This window comes from Paralichthys olivaceus, chromosome 22 (assembly GCF_024713975.1).
Source record: "Paralichthys olivaceus isolate ysfri-2021 chromosome 22, ASM2471397v2, whole genome shotgun sequence".
In the NCBI taxonomy this organism is placed as follows: domain Eukaryota; kingdom Metazoa; phylum Chordata; class Actinopteri; order Pleuronectiformes; family Paralichthyidae; genus Paralichthys; species Paralichthys olivaceus.
In genome coordinates, this window is record NC_091114.1 from 6,782,040 (window position 1) to 6,802,072 (window position 20,033).

At 41.2% G+C, this 20,033-nt stretch overlaps 1 long non-coding RNA gene across 1 annotated transcript in view; it reads left to right on the forward strand.

The window, feature by feature from the left end:
- The window catches only part of LOC109639693 (uncharacterized), a 154,964-nt gene that overhangs the window by 100,348 nt on the left and 34,583 nt on the right, over window positions 1–20,033 (forward strand). The window contains exons 17-21 of the long non-coding RNA XR_011239964.1: window positions 2,658–2,824; window positions 6,465–6,593; window positions 13,160–13,257; window positions 13,759–13,877; window positions 14,773–14,867. This is a non-coding gene — a long non-coding RNA (uncharacterized lncRNA). The remainder of the gene's footprint in view (window positions 1–2,657; window positions 2,825–6,464; window positions 6,594–13,159; window positions 13,258–13,758; window positions 13,878–14,772; window positions 14,868–20,033) is intronic.

Below are 20,033 nucleotides of genomic sequence, written 5' to 3' on the forward strand. Positions count from 1 at the left end.
GCGTATTTTGAGGTGGCAGTCATGTGTGCAGATGGATGGATGGATGGATGGATGGGAAAGTCTCAGTCCGCACATTTTTGGTTTATTCTCTCTCTCACTGAATTTAGCCTTCCCCTGCATCCGACACAATGTTGCTGTGTATTTCTGTTTTCGCTCTCACTTTTTGGAGTGAGTAGAGAGCAAACAGGTTTTTGTATGTGCGGTCATGTCTGTATTCATTTGTGCAGATGTGCACATGTACCTGTGTGTATTTGTTCACTCAGACAGAGGCCTACACAGCCAGAGTCCATTGGCTGAGTTGGAGCCGAGCAGCGTAGTAATGAGGGCGTCATTAGTTTGGCAGGGAGACTCCTCCGCTATTAGCTAATGGATTCTCAGCCATCTGCTCTGACAGACTCCACTGCTTATTCATTTCCACCTTGATAAGAATATTCTACTGGAGATGGCTTTCCATTTTCTGTTTGGAGGCTCTGGGACGTGGCTGAATCCCTCCCTCTGTGTGGTATAACTCCTGTTTGTCTGGCAGCTGGATGGTGGTGTGCCTGAGGCAATATCTGTACAATTAATGTTTTTTCAGAGCGTTCAATTTCTCTTTGGTTTGCTTGCCAGTCAGTAATCTTGGCCTCTCGTGCATTTTAATATGATAAAAAGTCAACATCATACCTCAGTGGACTGTGTTTAAACCTCACATGGTGTTTTTTTACCGAGGTATGAGCTGTGTGGTAGTCAAATAATTATCAGTCGTCATTAAAATGTCATTTAAAAGCCAAGAGTTTGTCTGGGAGTAAACAAGTTCCTGGAAAAGACAATGTGTGACCTATCTTGTCGGCTTCAGTGGGATCTGACCTCTTTCTTCCATTTTAGGCTCAAAAATAGGTTGTGAACTTATTGCTGGTGGGTCTCAACAGGACATAAGCTGTAATAGATTTTAAACAGACTGGCTCCCAAGGCTAGAGAATAAACTCACCACCTGGGATCCTTTTTGAAAAAATGTATGAAAACCTGATATATTTACCTGCTGTGTGCCACTTCAGCTCTTCTACGTCATCCCCTCTCTCTTGCTGCTGCTGTGCTTACAGTCGCTTGTCAAGTGGCTTTTATGCAAGTTTCTGAAATGTCACAAAACATAACATGCTTACCAGTTTCCATCAGCCTGGCTGAACTGAATGAGTCATTCCTCAACAGAATGTCAAACAAAATACAGGCTCTGTTAACGCTGGGTGATTTGAGCGCTACAGGGCAGAAATTAAGGAATCTTGATGTCATCGAATCCAGATCTTATGATTTATGTTTGCAAACAATTGCCCTGTCTCAAGTCCAGCATAATGAGGATCATTGGCTTAAAGGTCTCACTACATGTTGCCTTTTAGTTCTGGTTCAGTTCACCAACGCAAATGTGGGTGTCTTTATTTTGCTGTGTTTCACTTTTTTTCTTCCCACTCCCATCCCTGCTTTCTCTCCTGTGCAGATAGTGTACAATAGGTATATGTCAGCTCCTGCTCCTCTTGTGGGTGCAGGGATTCATTCATATGAACTAGCAAACTAAAACTTTTTTATTTCTATTTTTAAGTTATACAGAAAGGAACATAAACACCATGAGCTTAAACAAACACAATATATAATGAGAAAATAATTTGTGATAATGTATTTATTAGTGCTGAGAAATTAATGAAAATAAATTTGGCCAAGTGCAATATCCAAATGACAGAAGCTCCACCTATTAAAAGTCTCAGATGTCAATGTGTATGTGTATTGAAACATTATACCATGTCACTGGTAGACAGTGGAACATCATTACATGATTTACACACACATTCAGTATTGATCTGTTTCCACTCTGGCATTCAGATTGGTTGTAGATTACTTCTCGCTGTCATTAAAGTGTCAGTTTAATTGTCAGTCTAAGTGTCTGGTATAGTCTCTGCTTGTTTTCCCAATGTCCCCATCATCCTCTGTCTCCTTCTTTCTCCTATACACTGTCCATCCATTTCTCATTTACTATGGATAACACAACATCCCTCCCTGAGGGGCCCTTCCAAGAAATTACACATTATCACCCTTTGCCTTGACACAGACGTGTTGGAGCATTTATCACACCTATCAGGATCCGTCGTCAACATATGATCACATCCGCTGTCTCTGGAGGGGCTGTGGCTCCTCAAGCAAATACACACACACACACACAAACTGAGAGATGTACACAAATCATACACACACATCATGCACAGGCACATAGACAAACATCCAGATATATCTCTCAACTCTGACACTCTCTCTCTGTCTCACACACACACACACACACACACACACACACACACACACACAAATAACCTAGTTGCAAATGTCTCTTTCATAGTTTCCCTTCCTACTGGTTTAGAATGGCTCCCTTTGGCACAATATAAACCTATCCTGTTTAATTGAGTGCATCTCATCATCTGCAGTGGGCCGTCCCCCTCTAATCAGATTTAAAAGCTTCTTTGCTTTCTATCACCCTTTACGCTTGAGGAGAGGCGAGAACAATATGTGTGTGTAAGTGTATGTGAATTTAGAAGAGAAGGGGTGGGCAAAGTGAGGAGGAGGATTATAGGACCAGTGTGCAGGATTTCAGGTGATCTTTTGGCATAAATGTAATATAATACTCATTATTATGTTTTCAGATTGTCCGAGTGAGCCCATGTGAGAATACAGCAGGAAAATGTCTGGGAGGTTCCCAGTAAGAAAGTGGACGTGTTGACATCTTGAACATGCAAGGAATGCAAAACGGAAGAAGAAAAAATTAAGAAATCATGGAGACAGAATTTACAGTGCACAAGTCTTGAGAAGGGTAAGACATTATTTGGTCATTTTGGTTGTTCCAATCACATTAACCACGGCATGATGTCTCCAATTTTAAAGACAAAACATTTGTAAACATACACTTGACATTTAGCAGCAAATGTTTTGCTGTTAAAGAACATCTGAAGTCCATGAACCACAAATTTCAGCCAACACGAATTTGCTCCACCAGTCCCTCCTCCATTTTTTACTTTTATTTCAGTGTTGTTTTGCCTCCAGTGTGTCAGCAGGTGAAACACATGCTCAGCTGAATTAAGGTCAAGTGCCTGACATTATACCATGCAAGAGTATTTGGCCCCCAGAACTCTTTGAATGCTTTGCCTGTGTGTTTAGGATCACTCTCCTGGGTTTTATACACATGAAGAGGATTTCATGCCCTTCATAACCTCGGAGTCGCTCTTTTGTTTCAGTTCTTGCTGAAAATGCCCCTGCCTCCTTCTTTCCACCATACTCTCAGATTTTTCTCCACTGTGATGATTGTCACATATGTTGATCCAGCTTTATCTGGATGTTGTGTCTCTGTGGGGCCCAGAGACAATCACGTCACACTCAGATGCACTCGACTGGAAAATGGTGACGCCTCGCAGTGTCTTAAATGTACCCTAGAGATATTGTAGAGGCAGAGGCACTTTACCAATTATCATCAAACACACACTGAAATAGACTGTCAATATCCATATCCATTTTTTCTTGTGCACTGGTCTTATCCATCACACTGAGACGCCGGCTCACGCAGGCGCCTGTCAATCACCCGTGCACGCACGCCTTCACACTCCTGTGCCTGAGAGGTGTCTGTGGAAATATCCTGCAACAGACAGAGACAGGCAGTCCCACTTCCTACTGATGCTTTAGTGACAATAAGTTTGTGTTGGATTTGTGAGAATGAACTATGCTGTTTGATGTCACCCCAGCTGGCTGCTGGTACTGGCTGACGCTCCTCTAAGGCATAAACACACACGCTCCGGTCTACCTCCTCATCACTCCATGGCCGTCATGAGAGGGGAGGCTCGCAGATAAGAAAGGAAAGATTAACCTCCTGCATGTGTGTGTTTGTTTGTTTGTATACATCTGCCACACATGCAAGTGTCCTCACTTGCTTAGCCTCCACCTCCATCTTTGTCCCTTCTTATTTCTTCCTTTTTATCGCTGGGCCTTTTATAGTAAGTACTCTTTGCCCTTGCTTTCTCACTTGCAAAGTGCACCGCTACATCAGATATGCAAAGGTGTGTGTGTGTGTCTGAATGTGTGTGTGTGTGTGTGTGTGTGTGTGATGCTCCCTGTGGTTCCTGCTGTAATTCTGTATGCCTTCAGCTTGTTCTAGGTTCTCAGTGTGACTCAACCTCATATGTCTATTTGTGTCTCTCTCTCCTTCTCTCTCTGTTTCTTGCTCCTACATCTCGCTCTCAGTAACTCTCCCTTGCTTTCCCTCTCTAACAATTTTAGCCCATATTTTCTTTCCCTCTCCTGCTTAATTTCCCCCTCGACCTCTCTCTTTTCTACATTTCATTTCACAATTTCTTCTCTTCCTTCTTTCTCTGTCCCTCCATCTTTTATTTGCATTTTTTTCACTTTCTCCTTACTTTTCTCCTCTTGCTCTCCCTCTCTCCCCCTCCTTCCTCCCTCCCTCCCTGCCTGCCTGCCATCTCTTCTTTCATTTTCTGACTCAACACCTTGCTCTTTGCATGTCTATTTCTGGTCTCTATCTTCCTCTCCCCATGCCACCATCACCTCCCCCTGGTTCTCATTATCTGTCTCTCTCTTTTCCTCCCTCCTGCCTCTGCCTCTGTTAAGATACCTTCTATTCCCGAACCTGTCCCACCCACATGTACATGTGTGCACACGTGCACCCGCACAGACATACACCTGCACATTTGCACACACTGAGACAGTGTTTTAAAAGGCTCCTCATCAGACCAGTCATTTCGTTCTCTTCTTACGTCTGGGGGAAACATGTAAAGCTACTTGTTAAAAAGAAAGGTGACTGTGGTATCAAGGAAGGTCATGACAAACACTGGCTTCCTCCCTGAAACCCTCTTCTAGGATTTCTCTTGATGGAGCCAGAAGGCCTAGGAACTGAGGACTAATCATAATTGAAACTCGCTGATCTGTTAAATTATAATATATATATATATATATATATATATATAATAAATAATTGATTTAATTTATATAGCAAAATGAAGAGTTAAATAGATAACGGATAATGTATGATTTAACATGGTACTCAAAGGATGACACTGACTAACATGAGGAAGTGGTTCCAGAGCTTCAGTGGTTCTGACTGCAAAGACTCTCCTTTACTATTCAAACTGGTCTCTTAACTAACGTTGAGGATCTCAAGCCAGGCAAAGGTTCATATGGGATCAAAATATATCTAAAGTACAATCATGGGAACAACGATATCCTTAAATCAATCCTAATTCAAACAGGGAGCCAGTATAAACAGGCTAAAAACAAGTTTAATGTGAAAGAGCCTCTTAAATCCAGTCAGGAGTCGAGCAGCTGAGTTTGGAACAGACTGAATCATTTTGAGGTTTCTTCACTTTTTTTCTGACTGCTGCAGGAACCAGGAGAAATCAAACTTGCTCCTGCTGCTTTTTCCATTCTTTGGCAGTTGTCATCACATATTTTATACTGGAGACATCACGTTATGACTTTGCATGGAATTATATCTACTTTTATCGACTGGAGCAACTACAGCTATAAACTAGAATGGTACTCAGTGGAGAGCATACCTCCTCTAAAGCTCAATAGTCTCCTTAAATTCAATCAAGCTGCAACAAATTGCACACACTTTTAGATATCATTTCCCTGCACATACCTGCCCTGTGTCCCATTCTTTCACCGGACATAAACAAACACACAAAACAACCAACGAACGGACTGGGTGAAAATACACCTTCCTTTGCAGATTTAAAACCGAAAAACTACAATCACCCCACAGTAAAGTAAAGTAAATCATTAGTTCCTAAAATATCTATTACAATTGCAACTTTGATAAAAGACAGACATATCTGACCCAAGATAATATTTTCCTTCCTAGCTGTTCCATTAAAACTTCCTTTCTCTTACCATGAGCTTATGTTTTTGTCACTAATGATTCCCAGACAAAGCGGAGCAGATGTCTCTCAGATAACTGCTGTTAAATTAAAGGACATTATATAGGTCTTTTTTCATTCAAACCCCGGCAGCGAACAAACAAGCCAGTTATCAGTGGTACGATCAGATCATAACAAGCGTTTGTGTAAATGTTGCTGCACTTTTTGACTTTTGTTCTTTCTCGGTTTGCACAGCTTTTGTTTTGCACATTGTTACCCTGCCTTAATTTATTTGTCACTTGAAGTGAAAGATGCACACCCCCTGCCACCGCCTGATAAAATGGAACAGATGTTCATTGAAAAGCTACTGTGGAATTATAATTATGATAGATTTCATTCTTTTGCCATGCAAACTTCGAAAGCCGATAAACAAGAAATACATTTGTGATATGATTTGCCAGTAACGAGCATTTGCATCATTATGTCCAAGTTTCAATTTTTTTCTGTTTGTATTTTATGTCTGTGCTCCGTCTCCTGTTGGCACAGTTTCAACATGCACTGTTCTTTTCTCCATCTCATCTTTGACTATAGGTCCCCGGTGAGACAACAGAAGTATCCACTGAACTCCATGACAATCTGAGTTCTTGGGAAGCTGTGTGCATGAAGAGAACTCTGTACTGGCTGAGTGCTTTTTTTCCCTCATGAGACCTGTGTGCACAGGTACAGATACAAAGAACACACAACCCAGTTCACTCTTCATGCAGTTTAACAGAACAAACTTTCACTGGTAATAACCACAACTTAGCTCAGGCTCATTTCTTTTCCTAAAGCAATGATTCATAGAAATGGAAATTAGTGTGAAGTTGCATGAGAAAATTAGAACATCTGTGTTCGGCGACTTATGTTCAGACATGTTGATTCAGCTGTTATGGCTCACATGTGCCACAACCTCTCACTGTGTAATCATTGCATCTAAAATTATCTACAGATCCTCATTTTCTTTGTTTCAATATGCACACTGGAATAACAGTTTGTTTTTGGCACAGGGACGTTTGTTGTCAATGCTATTTTCCTTCATTCAGAATCATAGTAAAAAGGTCTATAGAGAAAAGTGGGCTACTAGTTCAGTCGCATGTCTTTGTCAGGCTTGTAGGCTGTGCTGGTAAAGCTGCTGTGAAAATGGATTGATTTGATCCAGCACACAATATGGTTTTAACACAGTTCACCGTTCAACACAAGAAAGAAATGCTGTTCACTTTCCGGTTTTCGTGTAGATGCCTCTACATCCGCTGTGCAGGCTTAGAGATGATGGGATTTTCAAAAGGTCTGTGCTGAACTGTGCACATGTGAAATGACGGATGTGGGACTGTAGTAGCCCTTTCTCGCCAGCTGAGAGCCCAAGTATGAGAAATTAAATAAACAGGCACAGGTGACCTCTGATCTAAGCAAAAAAATACTACGTGAATGGAATGCAATTGAATTAATATAGTGGCTGCAGCAGTCACTTGCTTTGCAACAGAAAAAAAGCTCAGATAGAAAATTCCTGGTGGAGACAAAACAGAGAGTGAATACCAGCTGATTTTGTTCAGCATCTGCTGGATCTACTGACATAACTATTTTCTATTAAGTTTGCAATGTAAATATCCAAAATACAGGTCCCACCATTTTACCCTCCTGAGTCCTGACATTACCTGGAGTCTGTGCAGCAGTAATCATGTGGTGGATCCTTCCAATTTAAGCACTTGACCATGCAGTCACAGGTCATCTCAGCTGTCAATCCTGTTTTTAGAGCTTAAAAAACAAATTAAAACCAACAATCTTTGAGTAAAAAAATATTTATCGTGTTCTATTTCGGTCTAGCTTCCATCCACCAATATGAAGGATGCAGGCTTTTTGACCTATATTGCAGGCAGCCACCAGGTGGCAATGAAGACTTCATGGCTTCATTTTTGAGGAGCTGTCATGTCGTCCATCTTTTAATACAGTCTATGCCCTCAGAGCTTGTCGTGCTGTGCCAAGTGGCCAGAAAATAACTGAATACTGTGTTAAACCTGTATTTATTTAAAGTTGAATATCACTTGATATCACATATATACTTTTTACGTAACTGCTGTAACACTCACTGCTGGAAAATATCAACCTAGGAGGAATATATTTCTCACTTTGTTTAATCTGGTGCTCACCGGTACCAGCTCGAAATTCATTCCAACATGCTGACGCTGCTCTATTCATTCTATACATCTAACACTTGTCTGATGCTCCCCAGCGCATGAGAAATGGATACACACTGCAGTTTTGGTATGGAAATTTAATGCACCCCTCTTCTTCTCTGTCGAGGACAACTGCATTAAAAAAATGTCTTGACCCAGTGCAGAAAAGAAAGTGGTGTTGGAGAGGGGAAGAGAATTCAAAGAGAGATGTGTTCATAATGTTTTTTTATTGTGAGTGCATATTACCATGGGGAACATAGAGTGACATTTGTCAGAAAGAGAGAGAGCTAGGAGCTCTTGTGAAAAGATTGAGAGATTTACGGAAAGGTGGAAACAGGCAGACAGAGACAGACTGAGATAGAAGTGGCATGTCGGCTGAAATTGAAAGTGAAGTATCTGCAGCACTTTGAACACACACACATGCGCTGTCACTATCAGACAATCAGGTGGAGAGTGTGTCGAGGAGAGGCATCTCTCATACAGCCATGTCCTGTTGACCATCAGAGCTATCTGCCCCCCTCCCGCTCTCCTTCTCTCTTAAACCGTGTCTCTGTTTAGCCCTCACACATCATTACCTGGAAAGCCGAGTTCTTTCTTTCCTAACGGCATCACTTCCCGCCCAAACCCACTCCTCCCCGCTGCACAGAGAGCGGGAGTTTGGTGAGTCAGAAGCAGGTGCCTGACAGACAGAAATTTTTCATCCACTCCCTCCTGTGCATTTTCCTTCCCATCCACCCCTCTGTCTGTCTCTGTGGTCTGCTGAGGCCAGGGCTGCTCACTAGAGATACCAAGACATACAGAGGAGGGCCAAATCCCCTCCATCCCTCTTTCTCATCTAGTCGTCCTGTCATTCTTGCACTTATTCTCCTCTTCTCTCATTCCCCATCTCTCAAAACACTCTCTCTCTATGCACTTCTTTCTCCTTCTTTCTCTCAGTTGTCCGCACCAGCCAGGGTTCCCCCAGCAGGCCTTTGCCCAGGCCCCTCAACCAGCTCAGTGCTGGCACACAGTCCTTCCCTGCTGGGACACCACATATTTTGCTACGGCCAATTATTCACTCACACACTCCATTAGTCCATATACAGATGCACGCACACTCATAAATGCATGAGCCTGCTAAGGAAAAAAGGGTGTTTGTTTATGTACTCTTGCTCTTTCATGTGCCTTTTTTTCATCAAGCATTCATCCTGTCTAGTTCACCATTGGGACAACAGCTCTAATCTCTCTGCTCCTCTTGTTCCCCCTTTTGTTTGGTAGAGATTCTCACAGCTCGTATCACACTGGTTTGTTGTAGGCCACACTTACCTGGACGCTGATGCCCCCGTTTTCTTGATCTACGTGTTCTTGCTGTGTTTGCATCCTTTTTCCAGACTCATTCTTCTGACCAAAGTGGCACTGCACCCATCTTCATGCACAACCACACACATAGACAAGTACATCTCTGAGCATACACTTTAAAATCGGGTGTATTTATACTTCCATAAAGTAGGTCCATGTCACCATAGCTCATGGCTACAGGGTACTATTCTACCTCGTAAAAACCTTATTTCACTTTTTCGCATGCTCCTTGCAAGGTACTATTTCAGTAGTTGCTGCGACTTCAGAGTGTTCATCTGCTTTTAAGTCAGAAAGTGTAAAAAACATGGACAAAATGTGTTTTCAGCCTTTAAACACCTTGACACCTCTTCCCAATATTTGCTTGTTAACGAAGGGCAAAGAAAAATGAAGGATTTTTTATGTTTAAAATGTGCATGTTAAATAAAAATATTTTGTATTTGCTAAATAGTGAGCTGTAAGGGATGAAGATGCAGAAAAAGACCCTGCGACCCTCAAAGGATAGGAGCTACAGGAAAAGGTTCTGAATTGTAGTTTTTATGCAATGTGGAATTACTAGTTTCATCTGCTCTGATCTGAGTCACTGCTTCATGACTCCACCGCTGGCCTCTGGGTGGAGCAGACAGATGTGTCCACCATTTTCATGAATGAGTCAAACACTGTATGCTGTGCCCAGAGCAATTAGAGCCTTCTAGTTACGGTATTTTCATATGCAGGCACTCAACCAGGACACAGTCTGTAGCTCTGTGCACGTATCCACTCATGCACACACACAGCCCTCCATTTTCACTGCATCCATACTTCTTTTTCATCCCGTAACAGCCCTCTCTTTCTCCCACCTTCTCTCTGTTCCATTTCCCCACTCTAATTGCTCTGCCGCTTTCTCTTCCTTTAAATTCATTGCCTTTCATGCCTTTCCACCTCTTATCACAGTGACTTGATATTTATCTCTGCACTGTTCTCGCTCTGATCACCTGTTCCCCTCCGCCTGCTCCCAGCTGTGTTTGTGCATTGCAGTCCATGCACTGTGATGACACGGCTCCAACAGCTGAGACACAGCCGACAATCTGTCTATAAATCAATCATGCTATCACCTGCTTGTACTTCTGTATGTGTGTGTGTGTGTGTGTGTGTGTGTGTGTGTGTGTATCCGTATCCCTCCATTCATTGGCATGCCTTTCATTTATCTCAATTATTTCTCAATACCCTTCATTCATTTCAAACTCTTTTGGAGTAATTTGGTTTCCTAAGTAAACTGTCTGCTTTATTGTTGCGTCTAAACACGCATGCAGGGTGTGCATGGGCGTGTGTGTGTGAGAAAGAGAGAGAGAGAGAGAGCATGCAATAATAATAAACTTTAATCATATAGGTTAAAAATGCAAAATTAAAGGCAAACGATAGGAAACAATAAAAGCAAATTGAAGATTACACAGCATTATGAAATGTTGTAGAGAAGAGTTAAAAAAAAAAAGATAAAATAAAACATTATAAAATGATTCAAATCGATGGTAAGATCAGAACAAGGAGAAAACACACCTTTTTAAATGTGTCCTTAGAGAGATTTTAAAAAAGGATAAGGAGTTTTTCAGAAGCCTCTCCTCAGGGAGAAGAGTGGGATCTCAGACAGAACAGGCCCCGTCACAAGTGGTGTCAAATGATCTGAAATGTGCTTTGGTACATGTCCAGAACCGGCCTTGGAAGTCAGCAACAAAATCTAAAACTCAATTCTAAAATGTACTGGAAGCCAGTGAAAGGAAGCTAAATTTGGGTTAATATTCTCTTTTTGAGTAGTTTTAGTGAGCAGCCTGGCTCCTGCATTTGCTTCTGTAATTTGTTTAGACTGTTGGATATTGTGCGATTACATATACACATATACCTGCTTGTGAGTTCCAGTGTTCAGCTTCAGCTTTATCTTTTCCTCCTATTTTTATTTGCCAAATGGCTGAATCCCAGAAGACTTGTGACAGTTTTACTTCAAATGTGTGTTTGCATTTCCTCCTCTGTGAGTGTGTGTGTCTCTCCTCATTGCTGTTTGGGTCTCATTTAATTTTCACGTTTCTGTATGGACCAAATGAAAGATAACGAGAAGTGTTGCTCTAACTCAGGACAGTGAAGAATTCGCTTTTTGGTCTTGTTTTGGAGTTATCATTTGTAGAGTTATGTGTCTTCAGAGTAGAACATTAGTGTCAGCTCAGGTAAAGAAAGAGGTGTCTTGAGGTATAATTGTTACTGATATTTATAAAGAACAACATAAATTAATCATGTGGAATTATAGACATGCTATGCTAATGACAAGTTCATCATGGATGACAACAAGGCTCTCAAACTATTAATATAGGGACAGGTGAGAATGAAGAATGTGTGTTAAGTGCCAGGTTTGCCAACTGGAAAACAGTTTGTCAAAATGAGAACAAACTGACTGAAATGTGTTTTGTTCTGGACAGAAACTAGAGGCTTTCCAAAGGAGATAAACTGTCACTGTTGTAGTTTCTGTCTTGTAAATCCAACAAGGCTAAAGCACAAAGACAGGGTGAGATGAATAGGTTAAACCGAGAAGGAGCCGGAACATCCAAGTGGCTTGATCCATTTAGCTGACGAGTCGGGCTCACATTAGAAATGCAGCGAAGTGACAGCAAACAAATCACCACCACTTTTGTGTGTTTTACGTGACTAAATGACAGAAGGAGTGTTAAATCAAACCAAGCTCTCCGGAGACGCTCACTGGCTACAAGCAACTCTGTTTCTTGACATCCATTATGTGATGATTTAATTCAACTTATTAAATAGCCAGGAGAATTAGTTTGGGTGTATGCGTCCTTGTTTTTGTTACCTCTTTAGGACGTTCTCCAGCATAAACACCGATCTTGTGATGACTAGGAAGCCTAATGGGACCCAGTCCTAATGAGGCAAAACTTCATTTCTGAGGCCTTGATTAAGGTCAAGGCTCACATGTGAATTGTGTTTAGGTATGAATTGGTCAGGGTTAAGGTTAGGAATGAGGTTTTAACTATGTGTGCGATGTCTGTGTGTGCGTAACCATGTGCTCATATAAAATCTGATTCTGATTTCTGGGTGTGGATGACGGACTGGATTTTTGTTTAGGGTAGTGGATTAGCAAAAAGAGGCGATGAGTGAAATCGATGCAGAAATTAAGAATTGAGGCTCCGGATGAATGGATTCCAGATTAAGTGAAAATGTCTGCTTGTTTTTTTTAATTGAGACTGATATATTTTCCATTGTTTTGTATTCAATTAGTAATGTTTTTCCAAAGAGCAATATGGATTGTTTTCCTCAATTTGTTATCAAGATAAATGAATCGTTGTTTCCTGGCCGGAGACTGCAGGTTAAAAATGAACTCCGAGGATATAATGAGGTGCTTTCTAATGGAGCATGGACCCATTTAGCATGCACAATTACAATTCCATTTTGTCCAAGTGAATCGATCAGAGTAATCAATGTTCAACTAAATGTCAATGACATTATTAGAGTGATAACAGAAGAGATGCAGGCCTGTTAAAAAGGTTTTTATCTGATGTTAGTTGCGAATTACATTTTAAATGATAAAGTGGTTAACCTGATAGCAACAGCCCAGTCCAGATTATCTGTAAAATATAAGACCTCACAAATTCATACTGATGCATGTCAATATATTCCACTTTTACATTTTTGTTTTTACTCCCTTGGTGTCCTTGCTCTCGCCTTTCCCTCACTCTATCTCTCTGTTCCTTCATCTCTCCACAGGCTGGAGCTGACCATGTGAAATGTGCGAGAAATATTCCGAAGGTTTAATTTGGTCCCCGTCACTGAACTCTGCAGAGTCATCTCTGTCTGCCACTGAGGTACCTTTTCATATAACTGAATCAGAAAATGTGGAGGCCCCATCCTGCTCAACCGCATGACTTTATCATTTGCGTCATGCTGAATAGCTTTCCCTTGTTATGTCTGTGAAGTGGAAATAACATGAACATCAAATGTTTTTAATCCAGCTTTCATGCTATTATTGTCACTCATATCACTCTCTGCTTTCGAAAACTTTGGAGAGAACTTCAAACTTTTGTGTGGTTGATATAAGCAGAAAGTATGAGGAGACGGTTTTCTTTATTGTTATGCATTTCATTGTTTCCATGTGTTGTGTGTCTTTGATTTCATCAGCGGGTTAGTAGAAGCCTGCATACTGTGGGTGCACAAGAAAGCCACGTTGAAACTTCTCAGCTTCTACTTTCCTCTCCACATCGGCTGCTCTTTTCACACGGCCCTCTCCCAGTGATTAATATTCATTTGCTTTTTATCCAGTAATGAGAACTGTGTTGTATTGTAAATTATGAACTTCAAATCCACAGACTCAAACAAGAGTCTACAAAGGCCCCAGAGAAACCGGAGTCAAGAACCAGGCAGGAGGGAGTGTTGGATCCACACTTCAAGCCTCACACTAAAACTACAGCAAGTGGGTGTGCCGCAGGTAAGAGAACAAAAAGCTAACATGAGGAGCTAATGTACCGGAGAAAAGTTAAAGTACGAATCCAACCACCATCCCAGGCACATCGTATATATATATATATTCATCTCTTCCTTAACTAAACCTCTAAAATGATGAAGCTTTTGGCAGAAAGTTAATGACATGGGGCCTCGTTAGGGTTTTTTCAACCGTAATGCAGTCTATAGAATTTAAGGGGGTTCTCACAAATTGTCATTGTTGTGTGCTGTTTATAGGGCGGCCCCCTTAGAGAACCATGAGAGGAAATGGAGCCTAGTCCATATCACACGTGTTCAAGTGACAGCAAGTGGTTCGAGTCATGATGCTTTCAGGGTGTCTGTCCATCAGTCCCATTTTGTGAACACGATATCTCAAGAACGCCTTGAGGGAATTTATTCAAATATGGTACAAAATGTTCAGTTGGAGTCGATGATGAACTGATCCGAATGTGGTGGTTGAAGGTTAAAGTTCAAGGGTGCTGTGGCTTCACAAATCACCCAAAACAAGTCATTTTTGCCTCATGAACGTGGTATTTTAAGAACAGATTAACAGATTCGATATGGGAGGTCAAAAGTCAAGCTCATGGTAGGCATACAACCACAGGGAGGTATTTCTAGTTTGATTATATATATGAATGTTTGTGCCCTACTTTAACCAGAGGTTGTGGTTAGCCAATGTTTTGAAGCTTTTCACCGCTGCAACTAAATTACTTAAGAGCCAAACATTACTGATAGCACCTGTAAACACACCACAGGGTGGGAATAATAAATAACCTTCTTGCTGCTTAATAGTTCAACAAACTGAAATCCCTTTCCTGGCAGACACCGACATTGTTTGAACCTTTTCTGCATTGAACCCTTTATTTTCCGTACTCTTTCAGGACACTCAGTTTTACCTGCTCTGTGTGGACACCGAGAACAAAACCTGGTCTTCTTTTGAAGATAAGCTGCCAAAGGGCTGGAGCTAGGCTGCCAAGTGAGTAACCGTCTGGCCTTCTGTACCTGACCTCAGGTGGTGTATGTGTGAGTCTCTGTGTGTTTGTGCACCTGACACTATATGTACGACCTGCCAAACACCTGCTGCCAGGTTTGCTCACCTCCTTAATCAGTTTCACATCGTCTATGCATGTTTGTTTGCGTCTGTGATAAAACCACTACTTTTTCCTTTTTTTCCTTATTCCACCTCCCATCTCTCAGTTCATCCTGTCGTCCCTGCTACCCCCTCATCGTTTCATCTGCCTCACTCTTCCCCTTCATCCCTTATCTCTTCTCTTCTGCTTTCATCCCTCCCCTCTCATCCCTTCGGTCTCATCCCGCTTTCTGCTCATCCTTTCATCCGTTTCCTCTGTCACATTAGTTAGTTTACTAACTGCTTATCAGAGACCCACTTTTTTGCCTAAACACTGGACAAAATGTCACTTTGCTGTACTGAGTTCCTCAAATTGAAATGGAACATGCACACATGTCATGATACAGCACATGCATGTTGAGCTGTGTATATTAAATTACTGGATACAGATTGCATCAGTGCTGCAAGTGCTTACACAACATATACAGTATTTGTGCCCATGCATTCATTATTACAGGCCCTGAAGTTATTCTGGAGGATGAGAGGTCTTCTTGAGTGTGTGGGTGGGTGTTTCGACTTGACTGACATTTCCATCACTCTTCTGTTAGCTGAATTACACCTGTTGGAGTGGAAAAAAATACACCATTCTGGTGTTTTTTTGCCACTATTGGCACTTTAAGCTGTTCTCTGAAGGTTCCCTTATTTTTGAATAGTGCTTGACGACACATTCACACGTGCGAAAGTGTGGACGGCACAATTCACATTTTGCCACTATTTCCCTGATCGACAGCTGGTGATGATAGCGTGCCGACAGATACATCAATGTGCCAACAAAAGCTGTGCAAAAAAAGACTGAGGATGGATGTAATTTTGTAATTTTAAAAATGCATTATTTGTTATGTTAAGTATAGTTTGTAGAAAGCACACAATGTATTTTGTGGATAAATTAGCATTTAGGATTAATCTACAGAGCAAGGTTCACAACCTTTCAAAGTAAAAACTCAACCTAAAGCATTAGAGCACCAAAACCAATATTGTGCTTAAGAGAAAGTGATTATAACGGCCATGACATCCGTGATTGTATGTGTCAGTGTGATATGTTGAAAATAGACAGACGTTTGTGGAATTAGTTGGTAGATCAGTGAAGGACTTATCACAAAACTAAAATTAGTCAGTGTGTAGATTATTACGATTAGTACTACTTGTGGCTTGTAAAAGCAGTTGTGTGTGATTATATAGCTTCGGTGCAGAGGTTTGTGCCAGTCAGTTTGGAGCAGAACCAGGTCTTTGCATGAGTCTGTTTTGAAAAGAGGTTCTTCTGACCAAAGAAGCACTCTTCAGTGCACCTCTCTACAGAATGGCACAGTTCTGAGGACACTGAGTTTATAAAGCTCGAGCACAGGGAGGTTGTACTGAGCTCGTTGTTGCTTGGCACCTCAGTGACTTCATGTTGTAGGTTGTTAGGCACATCAGCTGGTTTCACACACAAGGACTTAACAAATATGTTCTGTTCCTTTTGTTTCATTTTCGTGTCCTGGAACCTCTTAGCAAATCCCAGAAGGAGCGCGCTCACACAGCACATTCAGCTGGATTTGTTCTCACAGAGTAAGAAAACGCAAACCGTTTCTATTTGAACTTGCCCCATGCAGCATGTGTGGCTTGCAAAGACAGTAATTCCTCCCTCATGATCCTCATAATTCCTCCCAAAAGTACGGCAATTAAAAAATAATTAAGCCTAGAACAAGTTGTGCACAGTCAGTTGTAGTTGCATGTGTTTTATCTGTAGTTTCATCACTGGCCAGGGGTCATAAGTTCTCCCTGTGAATGAGATTTCTTAACTGTAAGCTTGATCATTCTCCTGCATGACATTGTGTACGTCAGAATGCAGACTTGTAAAGTGCCCATAATATGGCAATTTACACATTCACAATTATGATTTAAATGACTCAGAAGCTGGATTTCATCTTTAGTTGGTGATTGAAATAGTTAAAAACAAAAAATACAAAGAGAAGCAGGGTTCTACATCAGCTCCTTGTCTACTTCCTGTAATAGAAAAGCAGTAAAAACCCTCAATCTTTGCACCAGTTTAATATATTGACATGATTTTAACATGTGTTTTCTTTATCAGTACCAGTTTGCATTTGTTGTAAATACTGTATATGAAGCTTTGTTTATAACCACTGATGTGTATTTTTATTTCTGTTAATTTCTTTGTTTGTTAATTTGCCATGCTATTAGTTATTGTATGCTTCATGTTGTTTTTAATTAGCATTCAATAACTAATATATATATATATTTTTAATGATAAATATACAGTATAACAGAAAGCTTTGCTAAGAAACTTTGGGAATGGAGTTCTTTACTATATTTGTATCCTCTAAGTGCCTCAACTTTATAAAAAAAGTATGATGTTAAGTTGGTGAGTTACATATTTAAGACACATATTCATGGATAAATCTATATACACAAGTACAGTACACATCCACCCACACATGCACAGGCGAGCGCGCACTTCTCACCTGTCAGATAAATATAACTTTGTACAAGCCGCCCTCACTCAGAGCGTGAAATGCAGCCATGTAAAAGGTGAATGGATACAGGTGTTGGCTGTGCACATGCTACTTCTTTTTTGTACGCGTGTGGGCGAGAGCATCCGTCTCCATCCAGCCACATCAGGGCTCTGAATGTCCTCCATCTCGCCTTCACTACAATTAGAGTAAAAGTGATGCGTCGCTCCAAGGCGCCGCAATTAGGCTGAGTCACGTCAGCACCGGACAGCTCTGATGAAGGGCTATTAGAGAGCTAGGGATGATAGAGGCTCTCCCCCCCCCCCCACCTTTACCACCGTCACCATCATCAGCATCCGTCACCACAACCCCCATCACATGGCCCTGCACCCCCCCCCCCCCATCAAGTGTTTTTCCATCCATCACCATTACCCACCAAACTTTCCCAGGCAAACTACTGCGCGAAAGAGTCATTCTAACCTGGCAGCTCTTTCCCCACCATTTTTCCCTCCTCTCTCTTCTGCATCTGTCTCATTTCCTGCCACGGATTCATATATATTTCGGGATAAGTGCTCTCCATGAATCTTACACCTGCTCTCTCTCTCTCTCTCTCTCACTGTGCCTTTTCCAGCTTTCTATCCTTCATCCACTCTCCTTCCTTCTGTTCATCTGCACGTCTATTCATCTTCTTCTCTCCAGCCTCGCCGAGTGCTTCGCTCTCCCTCTTCCTTCCGTTTTTTTCCCTCTCTCAGAGTCATGCACCTCTTTTAATAGCTCAATCTCTCTTTTCTCCCTTTATCTATTCCAATTTGATGCATCTCACCTGGCTTGAATCATTTTGCTTGTATCAATCCATCTCCTCCTTCACTCTTTTACTCTCACACCTTTTCTAATACCTCTCTCCAAAGCCTCTATTTGTCTCTGAAAATGAATATTTTTCAGTTGCTTTATAGGAGCTCTCTCACTCTCAGAGACCCCAAGTATATATTGTACGTTATTTATTTTAAATAAGAGAGAATAGATGTATAGTGCATATTGTTTTGTTTGACATAATTGCTTTAGGTTTTGTATATTTATTATAGATTGTACTGTTTTTGTCACCAACATGTTCCACTGGAATAATTATTTAAGTTCTTAGTTACTACTTGTTACAAACAGTTCAAGAAAAGCATAAACCCTTTATCAGTAAATCCCTTAAAATGCCAATGTTACTGAAGCCATTTTGGGGAAAATGCATGGTAAATTGGTTACAGATGTTTACTTTTCACATTTGAAGAGCGCAGCAGGAAATTGTGTTGGTCAGAGGCATCACAACAGAAACATTTCCAGAACAATCAGGCTCTCGAATCCAAGTTGACATCTTCATCAGCATGTTCTGATCTTCACAGGCTGATTTTGATCCTGAGATTTGTTTTCTTCCAGTTTCATTTAGGAATGACATGTTACTCTGGGGCTGGCAGGTGAAACTCTGGAAAATATGTGGACTTCAGTAGAAAGCAGCATTTGAAACATTTTAGCTGCCTACAATCAGTCTCACATAAACATAAACATTTCTGCAGCATCAAAATATTTCTGAAAATCAAACAGCATTGAAAACATGTATTATTTTACTGTAGCTATGATATCCAGGTGTTTTTTATACTGTTCATGACATTACATATAAACATAAACTTCTTGTACTACTACTAGTACTACGGGGCGGCCGTGGCTCAGCAGTAGAGCAGGTCGTCCAATAACCGGAAGGTTGGCGGCTCGATCCCCACTCCTGCTGTTCGACCGAGGTGCCCTTGAGCAAGGTACCGCCCCCCTTCCCAACATCTGCTCCCCGGGCGCTGACAACAGCAGCCCACCGCTCCAGTATATGTGTGTACATGGCATCTGTCTATGTGTGTTTCTATGCATGTGAGTGTTTCGACAGGTGTCAACTGGATGGGTTAAATGCGGAGAACAATTTTGTGTATGCATGTAAAGGTGTAAAACATGACAATAAAGTAAATCTTCTTCTTCTATCAGTGGTGTTAGTACTAGCAGTATATACACAGACAGTTCATAGACAGACACTGTTTTGTCAGTTGGGTTGGGTAATAATTAAGTAGCTAACAGTGTCATTTTTTAAAAAGAGTTTCATACATTTCGCCGCTGATGCCTCAAAACCTCATTATATTATTCTTTCATTACGCTGCCTTTGCTCTCTTTTGTCCTGAAAATAAAATGATTTAGCACAATACACAGAACACAGGCATTTGTAACCTGGTAATTGTGTCTGATTTAATTAAAAGAGGCGCATGTTCATTTTACCTATCTCTGTTTTCTATAGCACCTATCCTTATTTTACTCTCATCCACCTACTGTCACTGTCTCTGAGCAGTTCTCCATGGTTACACCCAGTAATGTCCTTGTTCCTCCTATCTGACATTTTATCCTCCTCCATCACCCTTTGCCATCCGCCTTTCCATCTCGCCTCACCGGAATTACCCTGATTATGATTATAGCCGTGATGATAATGATAACCACTGCAAAATTGCGCTCTCTCATATCCAACACCCAGGAGATTATGATTGACTGA